This window comes from Marmota flaviventris, chromosome 11 (assembly GCF_047511675.1).
Source record: "Marmota flaviventris isolate mMarFla1 chromosome 11, mMarFla1.hap1, whole genome shotgun sequence".
Classification (NCBI taxonomy): Eukaryota; Metazoa; Chordata; class Mammalia; order Rodentia; family Sciuridae; genus Marmota; species Marmota flaviventris.
In genome coordinates this window covers 117,730,024-117,750,439 of record NC_092508.1, presented here as the reverse complement: position 1 = coordinate 117,750,439, position 20,416 = coordinate 117,730,024, and the positions used below count along the sequence as shown (strand labels likewise).

Genomic DNA, 20,416 nt, shown 5'->3' with positions numbered 1-20,416 from the left:
GCTGCAGAGGCTGAAGGCTTTTTCTTTTATCTTCCCAAACAGATGCTGGTCTCCTCAGTGCTGGGAGCTGGCTAGCCAAGATTGTTTTTCTTCCTTTTATATGGGCTATGAGAAGGATCTGGTTTCAGTTCTTGGTATTGCACCTGTTTAAACAGAGTTCAGACAGTTGCTGCTCAGGTGCTCACAGTTGCGAAGCTAGCACGCCCGCCAGCCCGCCCCTCTTCCCGGCCTCTCCACGCGGAAAGCAGCTGCTGGGGCGCGGCATCGCCCCCGGGCCTGAGAAGACCGCTGCCTGCCTGCAGCGTGCGGGCCCGCCCAGGCCGTTAGAGTCTCGTCGCCAGTTCGCGGGGCCCTGGGCCGCCTCGAAGCCATGAGCTACGGCCGCCCGCCTCCCGATGTGGAGGGCATGACCTCCCTCAAGGTGGACAACCTGACCTACCGCACCTCGCCCGACACGCTGAGGCGCGTCTTCGAGAAGTACGGGCGCGTGGGCGACGTGTACATCCCGCGAGACCGCTACACCAAGGAGTACTGCGGCTTCGCCTTCGTGCGCTTCCACGACAAGCGCGACGCCGAGGACGCCATGGACCCCATGGACGGCGCCGTGCTGGACGGGCGCGAGCTGCGGGTGCAGATGGCGCGCTACGGCCGCCCGCCCGACTCGCACCACAGCCGCCGCGGCCCGCCGCCCCGCAGGTACGGGGGCGGCGGCTACGGCTGGCGGAGCCGCAGCCCTCGCCGCCGCCGCCGATCGCGCTCCCGGAGTCGCAGCCGGTCCCGCTCCCGCAGCCGCTCGCGCTACAGCCGCTCCAAGTCGCGCTCCCGCACGCGCTCCCGCAGCCGCTCCACCTCCAAGTCCCGCTCGGCGCGCAGGTCCAAGTCCAAGTCGTCGTCGGTGTCCCGGTCCCGCTCGCGCTCGCGCTCCCGGTCCCGCTCCCGAAGCCCGCCGCCAGTGTCCAAGAGGGAGTCCAAGTCCCGTTCGCGGTCCAAGAGCCCGCCCAAGTCTCCGGAGGAGGAGGGCGCCGTGTCCTCGTGAGCACATGATGTATCCGAAAGCAGCATAACAGAGGACTTGGGGGAAAAAAGGACTACATACTCAGTCCATCGGTCCATCCAAGAGTCCTTGGAACAAGCAACTGGCTGTTGAAAAGGTTATTTTGTAACATTTGTCTAACTTTTTACTTGTTTTAATCTTTGCCTCAGGTGGCAAACTTCATTTTATGTGCCATTTTGTTGCTGGTATTCAAATTTCTTGTAATTTAGTGAGGTGAAGGACTTCAGATTTCATTATTGGATTGACCAAATTACCAAAAGTGTTATACAGATTTAATGCAATTCCAATCAAAATCGCAATGACTTTCCTTATAAAAATAGAAAAGGCAGTCATGAAATTCATCTGAAAAAAATAAGAGACCCAGAATAGCTAAAGTAATCATTAAGAAGGACAGTGAAGCAGGTGGCATCACTATACCAGACTTTAAACTATACTACAGAGTAATAGTAACAAAAACGGCATCATATTGGCACCAAAATAGACTTGTAGTCCAAGGGTACAGAATAGAGGACACAGAGCCAAATGCACATAAATACAGTTTTCTCATATCATACAAATGTGCCAAAAACATATATTGGAGAAAGGATAGCCTCTTCAATAAATGGTGCTGGGAAAACTGGAAATCCATATGCAACAAAATGAAATTAAGCCCCTATCTCTTGCCATGAAGAAAACTCAAAGTAGATCAAGAACTTAGGAATTAAACCAGAGACCCTGCACCTAATAGAACAAAAAGTAGGCCAAAATCTTCATCATGTGGATTTGGCCCCAATTTCCTTAATAAGACTTCTATAGCACAAGAAATAAAATCAAGAATCAATAAATGGGATGGATTTAAACTAAAAAGCTTCTTCTCAGCAAAAGAAATAATCAGTGAGGTGAATAGAAAGCCTACAGAATGGGAGCAAAGTTTTACCATACATACATCAGATAGAGCACGAATCTCTAGGATATATGAAGAACACAAAAATCTTAACACCAAAAAACCCAAATAACCTAATCAATAAATGGGCCAATGAACTGAACAGACACTTCTCAGAAGAGGATATACTATCAGTCAACAAATATATAAAAAAAAATGTTCAATATCTCTAGTAATTAGAGAAATTCAAATCAAAACTACTCTAAGCTCTCATCTCACTCCAGCCAGAATAACAGCTATTATAAATACAAACAACAATAAGTTCTGGCAAGGATATGGGGAGAAAGACACACTCATACATTCCTAGTGGGACTACAAATTGGTACAACCAATATGGAAAACAGTATGGAGATTCCTTGGAAAACTTGGAATGGAACCACCATTTTACCCAACTATCCTATTCCTCGGTTTATACTCAAAGGACTTAAAAACAGCCACATCAATGTTTATAGCAGCACAATTCACAATAGCTAAATTGTGGAACCAACCTAGGTGCCCTTCAGTAGATGAATGGATAAAGAAACTGTGATATATATATATATATATATATATATATATATATATATATATATATATATATATATATATATATTTTTTTTTTTTTTGCAGGTAAATGGATGGAATTGGAGAATACCATGTTAAGTAAAGTAAGCCAATCCCCCCCCCCAAAAAAATATACCAAATGTTTTCTCTGATATGTGGATGCTGATCCATAATGGGAATGAGGCGGGGAGAGCATGGGCAGAATGGAGAAACTTTAGATAGAGCAAAGGGGTAGGAGGGTGAGGGGGCATGGGGGTAGAAAGGACAGTGGAATGAGATGGACATCATTACCCCAAGTATATGTATGAAGATATGAATGGTGTGACTCTGTGTACAATCAGAGACATAAAAAATTATTCTCTATATGTGTAATACGAATTGAATTGCATTCTGCTGTTATATATAACAAACTAGAATAAATAAATTTTTTAAAGTTTTTTTAAGAGAGAGAGAGAATATTGTTTAATATTTATTTTTCAGTTTTCGGTGGACACAACATCTTTATTTTATTTTATGTGGTACTGAGGATCGAACCCAGCGCCCCACGCATGCCAGGCAAGCGCGTTACCGCTTGAGCTACATCCCCAGCCCTTTTAAAAGTTTTTAAAAAAGGAATGTGAACTTCTAGTTTTTAAATATTCCTCACTTTTGAATTATCTTCTGAATTTAGAATTATAGTTCCATAGTTATGATTCTTTAGTAACAAACATGTCTCACAAACTTCTAAGACTGTTGGTGCTTTTAAAATTATATTGTGTTAAACTAGATATAGTGGGGCACCCCTGAAATACCTGTGGCTTGGGAGCCTGAAGCAGGAGTATCTCAAGTTTAAGACCAACCTCAGCAACTTAAGACCAGCCTCAGCTAAGCAACTCACAAAGACTCTATTTCAAAATGAAAAATTAAAAAAAGGCTGGGGATGTGGCTCAGTGATTAAGTGCCCCTGAGTTCAATCCCTGGTACCAAGGAATAATCAATAAATAAAAATAAAACTATATTGAGTTATTTGCAGGTATTCTCATTCCCCTCCCCATTTGATTCAATATAGGATAATACCTTTGTATTGGTTTTTCTAAAGTTGCAAAAAAATTTATTTTATAGAGAATATTTGGGGCTGGGGTAATGGCTCAGCTGTAGAGTACTTGCCTAGCATGCATAAAGCACTGGGTTCGATCCCCAGCACCATATAAAAATAAACAAATAAAATAAAGATATTGTGTCCATTTACAACTAAATTTTTTTTTAAAAAAGAATATTTTCTACTTTTTCTTGTGATTTGTTCTTTGATTCATAGATTACCTAGAAGTATGCATATAAATATTTTTAAATACTTGCTTTTTTCCTTATTAAGGTAACTGATTTTTTTGGGGGGTGGGGTAGGACCAGGGATTGAATTTAGGGGTGCTCAACCACTGAGCCACCTCCCCAGCCATATTTTACATTTTAAATTTAGAGACAGGGTCTCACTGAGTTGCATAGCACCTCATTTTTGCTGAGGTTGGCTCTGAACTCACGATCCTCCTGCCTCAGCCTCCTGAGCCACTGGGATTATAGGTGTGCACCACCTAGTTCAGAAAGGTAACTGATTTTTAAGTAAAATTTGTTGTGGTTTGAGAACACATGTGTAATTATCTCAATACTTTTAAATGTATTATAAGATGGTTTTATTCTCCCACATATTATCTATAATAATGAACATTTCATGTGCATTTGAAAATAATATTTATTGAGTATATTTGGATACAGTATTCTAAAAGTATCACTTACTTGAAGGTGATTAATGTGTTGTTTAGATTTATGTCTAGTTTGATCAACCAGAAACAGATGCTAAAAAACTGAAATATCTCTTTCTCCTCTTTGGATCAATTAGTTTTTGCATCACATATTTTTAACTTTACTAATATGTGCACATATATTTATAATTATTAGGCTTTATTGAGAAGATGATGCTTTATAATTATATAATTCATATCTTATAATACTCTGTATTGAAATTTATTTGATCCTAAAATAAATACTACAGCCTATTTATGCTATGTTTACATTGTCAATATTTTCCACTAGTTCATTTTAAATGTATTTATGTCTTTATATATATTTGAAGTGTGCCTCTTGAACATACCATAAAGTTATCTCTTGCTTTATTATTCTTTCTGGCACCCTCTGCCTTTCAGTTGGGATCTTTAGTGTTTTACCATTTATTTTAACTATTGTTATATTTGGATTAAGTTAGCACTTTTACTGGCTTTCTGTTTGTTTCCTATATTTCTATTCCTCTATTCCCCGTTGGCTGCCTTCTTTTGCAATATATATTTGTTTTTAAAAAGTGAATTCCATTTTAAATTTTCAGTTGGCTCTTATTGTATCTTTTTATATGACATTTTAACAGCTGTTCTAGAAGTAACAATATATATTCTTTAACCAGAATCCACAGTCTACTTATAGTTAATACTGTATCACTTCACACATTATGAACAAATATTGCAACTATAGTTCATTTACCACAGGCTATCTCTCCTTACTCTACACCTGACATATGTACTGTATCTATAAAACTTGCAGATGCCAATGTTATACTTTGTTTTAATTAGTAATGTATACTTTATTTAAAGGCATTAAAAGGAAAAAGTTGTCTTTTTTTTTTTGCTCACAAATTTCTTATAGGACACATCTGTTGACAATCATTTTTCCCCATTTCTTTACTTAAAAATTTCTTTAGTAAGCATTTTAATATACTAAGTATATTTAGGTCCCCAAATATATCTGTGTCATAATCCCTAGAAACTGTGAATATGCTGTCACATGGTAAAGGGGAATTAATTTTCAGATAGAATTAAATTTGCTATTCAAGTGACCTTCAAATGGGAAAATTGTCCTAGGCATTCATATGGGAATATGGGCACAATTTAATCATAAGACTCATGAATGTAGAACACTGGGGCAGAACAACAGGTCACAGTCATGTTACATGATAAGAGGATCCTATCTACCATTGCTAGCTTTGAAGATGAACATAGGGCCATGAACCAAAGAATGTAGGCAGACTGAAAAAGACAAGAAAATGGATTCTCCTCTGGAGCCTCTAGGAGGAACACAACCCTCCCACTTTGTTTTCCTTTAAGGTTAGGTGCATGGAGTCTGTTCTGACAAAGATCTTTCAGGAGGCCATCAGAGACTGGGGCAGAGTTCACACACAGATATATAGTTCCCTCTTACTCCTGCCTGACTCTCGTTTGTCCCTTGTGGCCATATAGTTATTTAATGCTCTGTTAGTTTATTTTTAGACCAGAAAGATAGGCCTTTCCTCAGAAAATTGACTACTTCTGTTTTCTGAAAGCAAAAAGCCCCCCAAATGGGAAACTCATCTTGTTCTTAACCTTTTCTCACATTTCAACTCCTTTCTCAAATCTGCCAAATTTGGTTCTACCACCAGAGGGTTTTGGCAGATGAATTTGTATTCCATCAGAGTTTGTGGCTGTGGGAGAGTTTTTCTCTTAGATGATCACTCTGCCACATAGGAAGCTTTCATTTATAGAATTACAACTGGTTCCCTTTCATATCTGCCTGTTCTTCTCTTGCGTCTTGCTCTTTCCTTAGAAATTTGGTTTCTTACTTCATCATTTTGAACAAATGTGTATTTCAGATTATGCTTTTAATGAAGATTACTAATGAGTGGTATCCCCCGTTTCTTATATCTGCAAATATTCTTTCATATTTGATAGTTTTGCCTGCATTATAATTTTGATTATATATTTTATATCCCAATTTTTTTCTTTCTACCTTTTCTATCAATTACCAAGGATGGTATTTTGAAATCTCCATGATAACTACAGATTTGACTTTCAGTTCTGTTGCACATATTTTGAGCTCTGTTATTAGTTATATATCTACTTTATGAATTGACCTCTTTATTGTTGTGAAATATCTTTCTGAGTCCCCAGTAAAATTCCTTGTTCTAAATTTACTTTGTCTGATATTATTATAGTTACTTCTTCTTTTTTTGACTAGTATTTGCATGATATATATTTTCACATTTTAATTTTAGCTTTTATTTACATTTCAGGTGGTTTTCTTATAGTCAGGATATAGATGGGTCTTGAGTGTTTTTATTCAACATAATTTCTTATTTTTAATCTAATTATCTTAAGTTATGTTTAATAAAACAACTGACACAATTTGGTTTGAGTCTGCTTTTGTTCTCTGTTTCATCTGCTTTTTTTTCCTTTTGGGTCAAGTTTGGGTTAGTTAGGGATGATTTTTCTTTTTAAATTCCATTTTACCTCCTATACTTCTTATATATACCTCCTATACTTCTTTAATTGTTTTTCTTTGCTGCTGTTGGTGACACTGTAGGATTTACAATATTCCTATTTTGCAATGCATACCTTTAATTCTAGTGTTTACAATATAATATCATACCATTTCACAAGTAGTATAACAAATTATAACAGCAAATCCCCTTTTTTATCTCAATGTCTCTTGTGTTATTACTATACAGTTGAGTTCTATATATGGTGTAGCCCCCAAATAGATTGCTATTCTTATTGCTTTAAACAGTGATATTGTAAGGAACTTTAAAGTGAAAAATATCCTCCTGTCTCTCTCAATTCTGATAACATCAACTGCATTCCATTTGTAGCTAAAATTTCAATTGTGTATTATTATTTTGCCTAAGGCCTTTGTCAGGTCTCCTGGCAATATTTTCTTTCAGCTTTGTTTTTTTTTTTAAATGATGATGTCTAAGTTGGCTTCAATTTTGAACTTTTTTGTTGCTGGTTAAAGTGTTCTTAGTTGATTTCTTTGGGGGGAGTTGCTTGTAGGAGTTACTTATAGAAGTATAGGAGGTATATATAGGTCTTCATTTTTGTCTGACAGGCACAGATTCTGATAAGTAGCTTATGTCACCCTTTTACATGTTTTATGTGTTCTTTTGTACATTTTAAAAAGCTTTTTAAAAGATTTTCAATCTTCAACTGTTTTTCAACAATGTGATTGATGTGCTTTTATTGATGTGATCAATTATTTTATTTTTAGATTGGCATTTGTGGAACTCTTTGTGCCAGTAGGTTTAAAAATTCCATCAATTAGGAACAATTGGGGCAATAATTTTAACAAATACTTTTTCTATCTCCCTTTATTCTTGGACTCCAACACACTTGTGTTAAGAGTACTGTTTTGCAAATAACTGATGCTTCATTTATTTAAGTTACATTTTCTCTCTGTATTTCAGCTCAGGTATATTCAGTTGGTGTGTCTCATATGTACAGTTTCTGATTTTTCTTTCCTTTTAGATAAGCTTTTCATTTCTCTAAGTCCTTTTGAAGACTCCACTATATCATCTGTTTTTTTCTCACCTTGATTATTATTTTCTTTACCATCCTCAGTTTGGGGAACCTGTCTGTAATAGTTGTTTGAATGCATCATTATCTGCTTAAGCTTACTTCTGGGACTTCCAGTTTTGATTGATTTTTCTCCTGAACGGCTAATATTTTCCTGCTTATTTTTGTGAAAAGTGATTTTTTTTTTCTGAAAACCTATCTTAGACTTCAGGATTTTGATTGCTAGGGACTGTTTTAGTATTTAAATATTGTTGATTTTTCTTTCACACATGTAGTTAAGAATTGGAATCAATTAGAGGCTTTTTAGGCTTACTTTTAACTTTGTAGAACAAGTTCAGAGCAATATTTAAAGTAGGGCTACTTAAGCCCAGCAACAAGGTGATATCCTTTGGAGATTCTATTGGATGTTTCAATACTTACAAAGTTTTTTCAACTCTAGTTTGTGGAACTTCTTTTCTTGCCTTGCTTTCAGGGAGTGATAGTGAATTTTTTTTCCACAGTTTTTGAGTTTCCTCTTCTTTATGCAGAGATGGGTGCTTAGTGAAAGGTGTGAGCAATCTCCTCTGCAGATCTCCAAAGATGCCCATTCACCATTAACCTACCTCTCCCCGTAACTTCCTCTTTCCTGGCATAATACCTTGCAATTTCTGGATGCCATGACCTTCCAGAACTCTGATCTTTGTCTGTTCAACTCAGCAAGAATGTAAAGCTATGCTTAGATTTTTCCTTTCCTGGACTGTGGCTTAGATATTGCCTTCAGATGTTGAGCAGGTATGATTTTAGGGCTCACATTGTTATTTTCCTTTTCTTAGAGATCCCAGTCCTTCACTGCCTTTTGTTTAGTTTCTGGGATCCATTATTTCTTAAAATGTGTCCAATTTTCTATTTCTTTAATACAGAAAAAAATACTGTATTATTCCATCTCCTCAGCTGTATTACTTGTCTTATTTTTTATTTCTTTCTTTGTAATTTCCTTTTGTTTGTTAGTCATTTCCTAGATCTTTGAGTAGGAAATTTCATTCTCTTCAAATGTGCTACATGTATCTAGTGGATAGAGGTCAGGAAAGCTGCAAATCCTCCTAGATTACACAGGGCCATTCTCCATAACAGAGAATTTTGCAGCCCCAAATATTGATAATGCTAAGTTTGAGAAAATAACATTAGTACTGATTTTGAAATATTAATCACATTCCATCAGTTATTTTTTGTTCTTCTCCAGAGGCTCTGATTATAATGTACACTGTTTCTTCTGTGCCTGTTTTCTGCTTTGACCATTTCCTGACACATTTAACTAATTCTTTATTTCATTTTCATCCTGTTGGATCCTTTCTTATCTTTCTTCAACTTCTGTTAAGTTTTTTTTTTTAGAGAGAGAGAGAGAATTTTAATATTTATTTTTTAGTTTTCAGTGGACACAACATCTTTGTGAGTGTACTACTGCTTGAGCCACATCCCCAGCCACATGTTAAGTTTTTAATCTAATCGCTTTTCTCTTGTATCATGTAATAATTATTTTCTAAGATGACTTTTTTTCCTTATATTTTTTACCTGACCATTTTATTTTTATTCAATTTTGAGTTTCTCTGTGAAGGCAGACATTTATAGCCTCAAATGTTTATTTGAAAATATGTGATTCAATTTGTAGTATTGTATTATATTCAATGACTAACAATATTAATACTTTTACCCTTGACCCCCAAAATGTGAAGAATCTTTTACACTGAATGTCACTGATCTTTCCCTAAACACATACCAAATTCTCATATTTTAATTCTAGATATGCATGTAATTAAACCCTATAAGGCTTTACTCTTCTTTGAGTAAAGCCTTATAGGGTTTAATTTTTTTTACATTACATTCCTCCCTATGTGTCTGACCAACTGTATCTTTTTTCTGTTGATGGATGAATAGCTCAACATTTTCTTTAGTTTTTGCCTACTTTTGAGTAAACTCTGATTTTATTTATCTAAAGTGTCTCCTTTATAAAAATAATTTGTAAAAGTGTCTTGTTTAATCTTCATTTTTGAAATATATTTCAGTGGGAATAGAATTCCAAATGACAGAATATTAGAGTTCTTTTGGTATGTTACTCCTATATTTTTTTCTAAAAATATTGCTTTATAAAAGTAATAGTATTCTGGAATCCACAATATGAATTATTCTTATTCAAATAAATATCAGTGTTGTATCAACAAAATCATTGCTGTATTTTAATGATTCAAAATAATCACAACTTTCTTACCAGCTTATTTGGAGAGGGGGGTTACCTAATGTATTGAGTCACATGCAGAAATTATTGAAATGCTATGTTTGAAGTATACATGGTAAAATATAAAGTCTGTTTGATTTTGATCCTAATAAAAAATAATCACCCTTTATTAATACAATATTATAATGACTGAATGCTATCCCTGACACAAAGGAAAACATTTATTGCTATTTAGTGATAGTGATTATGACATTGTACCTACTTTATTTTTTTAAATAAATGTTTCTAAAAAAACTATTTGTTAGCCATAAATAGACAAATCATATAAAAAACCTTCATCATAAAAATTAAGATAGTTCACACTTCATTTATAGGAAAACCAGGGTAATTTTTTATACATTGATAATCAATCAATACCAATAGAGAGAGCCTTAATGGCTATTTCATAAAAACAATTTAATACTAAAAGTATTGATGAAATGTTGCTTAATCAGCAAAGGGCAAATATACTCAAACACCAGTAATTATGTATGTTTTCTAAGTTTAAACAAATGCCTAATGACTGTAGCTGTGATATTACCAATATGACATGCAAGGTATCATTTTGCACTATAGTAGCCCATGTATTTTGCTTATGTCCTAAGAGATATTTTACACACTACCCCTTTATTTTGAAATGTAATTTAAGTATAGTCATTTCCAAATTCCCTCGAAATATTTGTGATTTTTTTTCTGAATTTTTCCTGATTAGGTAGATAAATGTTGCAAACATATTAAGCTTTATGTTTTTAAGCAGTATATTTGAAACTAATTTAGTAATTGCTGGCAAAAAAATACCAGCGAAGATACAATCAATGCAAAATATCACTGTTGAGATTATTTTACTCTATAATCTATCCAATTTGTTCTTCTTTATCATGGAGGCAATTACTTCAGAAATTGTGCTTAATTCTTTTCTAGTGGTAGCAGAAATTTATGCATTGTGGGTCATATTCTTTTTTATTATCATGTTGGTATATTATATGATTTACATTATGGTATAATTTTCATTGGGATATGAATTTTTCTAATATACTATCTCTTCAACTTGGAGTCCTATAAGCTTCCATATTTTATGCATCTTCAGTTTTTTTGGAGTGTTTTGGATTCTAGGTCCACAGAATAACAATCTATATAATTTTCTGAAATTATATTCTTTTTTCTAGTATCTATTATCTTGCTTCTATTATTATCCTCTATTTGTTCTTAGAATCTGATGCAATGGAATTCTTTCTTCCAATTGAGATGTTTTTAAGTACTTCTGACAGGACTAATGACATTGAAGCAGAACTATATTTATGCCCTAATAAAATGCTAGTAAAACCTAGTGTAAGATTCTTCAATACCAATAGTATAATGTAAGCCTCAATTTCCTAAATTTCTTCATATTCAACCGAACAAAAGATACTACTGATGTCCAGATTTCAATTAAAGCAATTACTTAAAAAATATGCAAAAAGGCAAACTTTCTGAAATTTTCTATTTCTTTCCATTCTCATGTTCTCCATGACTTGTGTCTGTTTTGAAACTTTTTCTGCCAATACCATTGGTGTTGGTTCTGCCACTGTCACAAATGTTATCATCACTGTTACCTTTGGCTTACTTGTGTGGAACCACACTCTGACCTCAATATACAGCAGAGAATGTGAAAGGGTGCTTCTGAGAGCCCCAGAAATAAATATAGATATAACAACTGTACCTTCACATGCCTCTTTTCCCTATTCTATCTCACTTTTTTTGAGCTTCCCAATAAGCACATCTATTTTTCTCATTCTATTGTTTATGTTTCTGACTTTTACTTCTCTATTTTCTACATTTTTGTATATTGTATTATGACATTGTATATTTTCTTCTGACTTATCTATCAGTTCTCTACTTTTCCTACTATGTTTCATTTATTATTGTACCCATCAACTAAGTTCTTCATTTATTGTGTTTTTCAGTTCTGGGACTATTCTCCCTACCTCCCACTTTGCTAATTTCAGATTTGATAATTTACAGTTTCTTTGTGAAAATTGTGAGCTCAACTTTTTCTCCATGAGTATCATGTGATATTTACATTTTTTTGTAATCAATGTGTTATCCTTTCTGTTTTCTCTAATTTCCATTGATTCTCACTTGTGATGAACTTATCCTTATTTGTTTAGATACTATTAATTGCATGTCAAACATGATATTTTAAAAGTCATTCATAGAAATACTTTGAGATTTATTAAAATATTATCTTCTTCCAAAGAAGAATTTTATTTGCCTCTGCCTAGTTCCTGGGAATAATAAAAATCTGGGATCACCTTCATTTTAGTTCAAGACTTAAGTTTTCTCATTTACCTTGACTTAGCCATGGTACAGTATTCAAGGGATTTATACTATTGATCTTTCCTTATTCTACACCACAGAATTACAAGTAATCAGCCAAAAGTAATGGGTGATCTATATAGATTAGCTTCAACTTATGATCCTATGATATTAACAAAAATTTGAATCAAAATTTCAGTTACTTATTTGGGAACAATATATTCCTGCAAGGCCAAAGTGACCCTAAGTGCCAGGCTTAAATTTTAGAATTTTATGCTCTTGTTGGGAAATTGAAATTTCCCTCCAACAATAACAATTTTATCTCTACCTTACAACCTCTTACTTAAAAAAATTAAGTATTAATCTAATTGTTTTTGTCACTGGAGATTTTGACCCATGTTACTAAATTTCCACTACTGGAATAAAATATCTAGATTCATTTGTCATTAATAAAAACAAATTTACATAAATATTCTAGTAAAGATTCCCATTAGAAGCACTAGTTTAGAATTCTAATCCTAAAATAACTAGACAGGGCTTGGAACTTTGCCATGAATTTGTAGCTTAAATGGAAAAAAAAGGGCACCAATATCTTCACTTTTTTATATTCACTTTTATTTCTCTCATAGAAATTACCTATAGAAGTAATGAATCCTTTGATGAGTTTAAAGATGGAATAAGTGAAACTAACAAATACAAAATTTAATTTTCTTTCCAATCACATTCTGTATTTTTTATGAATTCATAACATCCCCAAACAGGCTGAATTACCCTAATTTCTGATTTCATGATTTTTTTAATAAAAGAAAATTGCACAGGATGAGGAAAAACATAAAGACTTTCCATGGTATCTTGAGTAGAGGAAACATTTATGGCATATACTTTAAATGTCTTTGTTTTCCATTCTCTCACAATACTACCTTATTTAGAAGCATGAATCGAGTCAGGGTTGGTGTTCAAATGATATACTGTGAGAGGGTACAGTCTATCAGATAGTGCTTGTTAGCCTTTTAATAGTCATCACTCACTGCTACTTGGGTTATGTACACTCTCCAGTAGAGGGAGTTTGGGTTGGGAACAACCAGCATCTACTCCCTCATCCCTTCCCTATAATATTGTAGGTATGTCAGAATATAAGCAAAAAAAAAAAAAAAAATGCAAGAACTGAGCAGGTCTAAACAGTGTCAGGCATATAAGAAGTATTTTATAAATAGTAGTCATTTTCTGAGAAATAAAATACCAAGTACACATAATAAAATATACTAATAAGAAATATTGTATTACCCCACATAGTAAAACAATCTTACTGTACATGTTGCATCCTCATGAAATGTGTAGGTGTGATTTGTTGAGCATCCTTCATGAAGAGGTTGTAAAGGAGTAACTTTTAGTGGGCTTGTCCAACCTGAAAACCAAAATTCCTGTACTTTGGTTAAAAGCATAATGAAGAAATTTCTTTTCTAATAACACTACTTCCTATTAGAGACCTAAGTTTTATGGTGATAATTGATTTGTAATGGATTATATAATATCTTTTCTGGATCTCTCAGGAGTGAAGGCAGAATAATTCTGGAACTTGTAAGTTAGTATAATTATAATATTGGAGACTTATTTAGTATTTTTGATTTATTATTGGAAGAGATCTGTTGGGTACCACAAATCTGTACATGTGTATATGTAGACATTCTGGGGATGATTATAACATAAAATGAGTGTGATTACTAAGCACCTAATTTAGCTAATGCTAGATTATCAAAGTCCCAAGAGACTACCAATATAAAATATTTCATCAAAATATAAAATCAGTCTTCAAAAAGTACTTATTGTACCCAAAGTGGAAGGTCATGGATGTATAAAGATGAAAAAAAAAGTTTCTGACTTTGAGGTACCCAAGAGCAAATGAAATATTCAGACATGGTAGTAGAGACTTTCTTGAAGATGACACCTGGTCTTATCTTGAAAATTAAGTAGGACCTAATTTGAAAAATGCATATTATATATTATATAGGCAGGCAAATAACATTTGCAATGATAGGTCTATCCTGTGACAGTATCACAGCATTAAGGAATTACAAAATGCTAGTTATAGGTAGATCATGAAGTGGTATACAGGGAATGGTGGAAGGTAATCAATAGAAATAAGACAGAAATCAGCAGAGGAAAGTTTTGAACTTAACCTGTAGATGAAGTGCCCTTGGAGGTTGTTACAGAGATTGATAACTCTGGGAAATTACTCTGGTTTGCATAGGAGACTATTCTAGGAAAAAATAATGATAGTATTTCTGGTATTTCCATAGCAATTATTTCTCCAACCCCATGGGATAAAAGAGGCTTCTGACTTTGTCCTCTACTTTAGAGCTTTGCTGCATAAATTTGGGAGCTAGGTGGACAGTACAAAGATGGGAAAGAATGGGAGAGAGAAATAGCAAGAGATGGCTGTGACAGCACAGATGCTCAGTGTCCAGTTGTGGATCCCTACTCTGGTGGAGCTCAATAACAGACTAATTGATTGTGGGTCCAAATAATGGATGTTCTTTCTTGCCTACGTGCCAGAGTAGTCTACATGAGTTAACGAAGGAAAATGAAATTCACCTTATAATTGGCATACAGCAAGCAAAATAAATACACATCTCTCAGCTTCCCTTCAGAGGGAAAGAATTGATAAAATTTCTGACCAGGATGATAAGTATAGGTTTTCTTTTTTTAAAGGCCAGTTATTAAGGAACCAAAGAGGTGCCTGCCTTGTCTAATACACAAACAGCTACAAAGAGAGCTAAGGAAAATGAAGAATCAGGCAAGATCCTATAGGTTAGTAACTCTTTTGAGCTTCATTTTCCTCACCTCTAATGACTACCATCAAACATGAAAACTACAATTAAAGAATATAATGGAATGGGCAAAATTTCTAGTTCTTTGGGTATCTCCAGAAAAGTCAAGTGTTGAATCAACTCTTTCTATAATATATGACTCTGGATCATATATCACTTTAATAATAATTATGACCTGGTCAATATTTGACTAGGATATCAAGATAGAATATGCACAGGACATTGGCAAGGAAAATATGGGGAACAAGTGTATGATGATGAATGGTTTGTGGATTTGGAAGGGCCAATAAGAGATTAGAATGTCATAAGGGCCTAATATATCATTTCTGGCTTTGAAGGTACATAAGGAGGATGTGGGTGACCTCCAGAGGCTAAGAGAGTACCCTGGCTGACACTGAACAAGGAAGAAGACCCTTCAGATGCAAGGAACTGTAGGCTAAAACAATCTGAATGATATTGAAAGCAGATTTTAGGTAAGAGTCAAGATAACACCTTGAATGGTTAGATCCTAAACAGAAGACTCAATTGAGGTTACACAAATTTCTGTTCCACAATATTTTCATATAATTAATGGGTATTGTTTTAAGAAGCTAATTTGTTTGCAACAATATGTTAGAGGAAACTAATACAGATGCAGTGGTGAGTGGCCAAGGCAAAGGGAAAAAGGTAGTGATGAATCACATAATCATTTTGATTTTGAGAACCATATGCATAATTCTATCTATAACATATATAGGCAAATGAAACACTCTGCCAAAAGATGCAGGATAGCTCTTTGTCATTCATCTTATTTGGAGTCATTTGAGCAACTGCTTTGAAAAATGCGGAAAGTAGGAAAATAAAACAAAAAATGTAATTTTTGTACAGAGGTGGAGAAGGAAACAGAATGAGGAATTATAGCTACCACTTCAGGATAATCATATTTAGGTCAAAGTCCTTTTCTGATTCTGTCCTTTCTTCCATAGTGATTTAGCATCGACTGCTGAAAAATGAACCACCCAAAACCTACTAGCTTAAAGAAATCATTTATTATCTTCTAGTATAGTGTCATACAAGAGACCCCTTAACTTGTTTTACTCTGGGAAAAAGGAAGTTGGTTCCCATTTCCAGCACTCAAATCTTTTCCAAGGGTGCTCCCCAGAAAACTGACTTCTTTTGCATCAATCTGGGAGTCCTAAAAGAATTGGCACTATGAGAGACCCAGGAGAGTAAAAAAATGGCAGTTTGGGCTAATAAATCCTAGATTCTTTGCTTAATTAGTACAAAGTGAGCAGTGAAAAATCCCCGAGAAGAGAGTCAATTTATCCAGGTGTCCAGTGTTCCACCTTCTTTAGGGTTGTCCAAAGAAATACCATCTATCTTATCATTCTGGAGCTATGTGGTGCTGGCATAGTCTAGACACTTGAAGAATACAGAGACAATGAACTAGGCTGGTAGCTTATCATAGATCTACATCTAGAAGTTGTACCATAGATCCAGAGTCATAAATTATAGAAAGAGTTGATTCAACACTTGACTTCTCTGGAGATACCTAAAGAACCAGAATATCTCTGAAGCTCTAATAGGTTTGGTAAAGTCCAGCTGCCTGTGGGAGAATAAGATGGAATTCTGAGTATTAGAAACCATAGCTCACCCCGTTTGGCATAGAGCAAGCATCATAAATTATTATCTTTCAGTTTCCCTTGAAAGGGAAACAACTGGTAGAAACTCTGATCAGGATGATGAGTGGAGGTCTTTGTTAACAAAGCCAGTTCTCAAAGACTAGAAGAGGTGCCTGCTTTGTCTTAGCTACAAAGAGACTCAAGGAACATGAAGAATCAGGCAAAGATCCTCCACACAAAGTAAGAAGTTAAATCTTCAGAGAATAATACTAACAAAGTGGAGTTATGTGTTTATCTGACAAAAGTTCAAAATAACTATCATAAAGTTTCTCAGCACACCAAAACAGACTGGTAGACCAATAGTGCAGAATAGAGGACACAGAGACTAACCCACAAAATTACAATTATATTAGACAAAGGTGGCAAAAACATACATTGGAGAAAAGAGAGCATCTTCAACAAATGATGCTGGGAAAACTGGAAATCCATATGCAATAAAATGAAATTAAACCCCTATCTCTCACCATGCACAAAACTCAACTAAAAGTGGATCAAGGACCTAGGAATTAAACCAGAGACTGTGCATCTTACAGAAGAAAAAGTAGGCCCTAAACTTCATCGTGTCGGATTAGGCCCCAACTTCCTTAGTAAGACACCTATACTGCAAGAATTAAAATCAAGAATCAAGAAATGGGATGGATTCAAATTAAAAATTTTCTTCTCAGCCAAAAAAAAATCTATGAGGTGAATAGACAGCCTACATTTTGGGAGCAAATTTTTACCCCTCAACATCAAATACAGCACTAATCTCTAGGGTATATAAAAACTCAAAAATATACACACCAAAAAACCAAGTAACTCAATCAATAAATGGGCCAAGGACCTGAACAGACACTTCTCAGAAAAGGATATACAATCAATCAACAAATATATGAAAAAATGTTCATCATCTCTAGCAATTAGAGAAATGCAAATCAAAACTACTATAAGATTTCATCTCACTCCTGCCAGAATGGTAGCTATTAGGAATACAAACAACAATAAATGTTGATGAGGATGTGGAGGAAAAGGTACACTCATACATTGCTGGTGGGACTGAAAATTGGTGCGGCCAATATGGAAAGCAGTATGGAGATTCATTTGAAAACTGGGAATGGAACCACCATTTGATCCAGCTATCTCTCTTCTCTATATCCAAAGGACTTAAAAACAGGATACTATAGGGACACAGCCGCATCAATGTTTATAAGCAGCACAATTCACAATACCTAAACTGTGGAACCAACCTAGATGCCCTTCAGCAGATGAATGGATAAAAAATGTGACATATATACATGATAGAATATTACTTAGCAATAAAAGAGAATAAAATCATGGCATTTGCAGGTAAATGGATGGAGTTGGAGAAGATAATGCTAAGTGAAGTAAGTCAATCCCCCCCAAAACACAAATGCTGAATGTTTTCTCTGATATAAGAAGACTGATTCATAGTGGGTTAGGGAGAGGGAGCATGGGAAGAATAGATGAACTCTAGACAGGGCAGAGGGGTGGGAGGGGAAGGGAGGAGGCAGGGAATTAGAAATGATTGTGGAATGTGATGGACATCATTATCCAAAGTACATGTATTAAGATACAAATTGGTGTGAATATACTTTTTATAGGAGAGATATGAAGAGTTGTGCTCTATATGTGTAATATGAATTATAATACATTCTGCTGTCATTCACACACACACACACACACACACACACACACACAAATAAATAAAGTGCTCAGCAGGATCAAGAGAATCAGAACTAAAAGAAAAATATACAGCATTACAGTACTAGTAGGATATATCAATATACCACTTACAATAATTGATGTAACCTCCAAACAGAAGATCAATAAAGAAGCAGAGGATTTAAGTAACACATAGAACAAATGTGCCTAAGAGACATATAAAAAACATTCCACACAACAGCAGCAGAAAATACACCCTTACTAAAGAAATAAAAATCATTTTCCAGGATATTTCATGTTAGTTCACAAAATCAGTGTTAACACATTTAAGACTTAAATGATGCCAAAATCCTTTACTGACCACAATGGAAATAAACTAGGAATCAATAATAAATAAAATGGGAAAATTCAGAAACATTTGGAAATTATACAATACACTATTAAAAAAGAGTCTTCTTTGGATCAAAGAGGAAATCAGAAAGAAAATCAGGAAATAGATGAAGCCAAATGAAAATGAAAACACAACACATCCAAATTTATGAAATGCAGCTAAATCAGAAGGGGGAAGTTCATAGTAATAAATACCTACATTAATACAGAAGGAAAATCTTTTAAAAGAAACTGAAATTTATACCTCAAAAGGAGTGAGATAAAGAGGAGCAAAATGATCCCATAGAAAAAGAAAATAACAAAAATTAGAGCATGTATTAAAAAATGAAAATGGAAACAACAGAGAAAATCAATGAAACCAAAATTTTGTTCTTTGAAAAAAAAAATCATCAAAGTTGATAAACATTTAGCAAGATTGACAAAGTAAAAATGAAAAGAATCCAAAAACTAAACCCAGAAATGAAGGAGTCATTACAATTGGTTTTACAGAAACAAAAATGATTGTAAAAGAGTTCTGTGAATAATTGTGCACTAACAAACTGGGTTACCTAGATGAAATGGATGAAGGGCCTAGAGACACCCACGACTTACCCAAACTGAATCATGAAGAAACAGAAACTATGAACTATATAAAAGACAGAATCAGTACTAAACAAAAAATAAATAAAAGGAATAGATGGCTTCATTGGTGAATCCTACCACCAATCTATTTAAAGAATTAGCACAAATCTTCCTTGTAACCTTTCAAAGAAATTGAAAAGGAATACATTTTAAATTCATTATGTAAGACCAACATTATATTAATATCAAAATCAGACAAAGACACTACAGGTAAAGACAATTCCAAATATCTTTGATAAATGTTGATGCAAAAATCCTTCATGGAATACTATCAAACAATAGTTAACATCACATTAAAAGGATTATGCACCATTAGTCCATAAATTCAAGGAACTGGAATTGTGCATTTTTAGTGGTTAAAAAAAATAATGCAGCCCAACAGAAAATGGTATGGTAGTTTCTAATAAGTTAAAAATAGAATGCCATATGATTCAGCATTTCTATTTCTGGGTTTTAAAGAGGACTGCCTCCCCCCAACTAAAACCAGGTGTCAAAAAGAAATTTGCAAAATCATAATCATAGCAGTATCATTTATTATAACCAAAAGGTAAAGCATCCCATTTGTACATTGATGGGTGAATTGGTAAATAAAATGTAGTACATACATAAAATAGAATATTATGCAGCTTTGAGAAGGAAGGAATTTTTGACACATGCTACATCATGGATGAAACTTGAGGACATTATACTAAACTAAATAAGTCAGTCACAAAAGATAAATACTGAATGATTTTACTTACACAATGAAACTAAAGTAGTCAAATCAACAATGCCAGAAAATATAATGGTGGCTGCCAGTGTTCATGGGTAGAGGGAATTACACAGTCATTCCTGAATGGATATAGAGTTTCAG

General features: G+C 34.7%; 1 pseudogene; it reads left to right on the top strand.

The window, feature by feature from the left end:
* The first annotated feature begins 357 nt into the window (after nt 1-357).
* Nucleotides 358-1,233, top strand: LOC114083663 (serine/arginine-rich splicing factor 2 pseudogene; annotated as a pseudogene).
* Nucleotides 1,234-20,416: the final 19,183 nt, after the last annotated feature.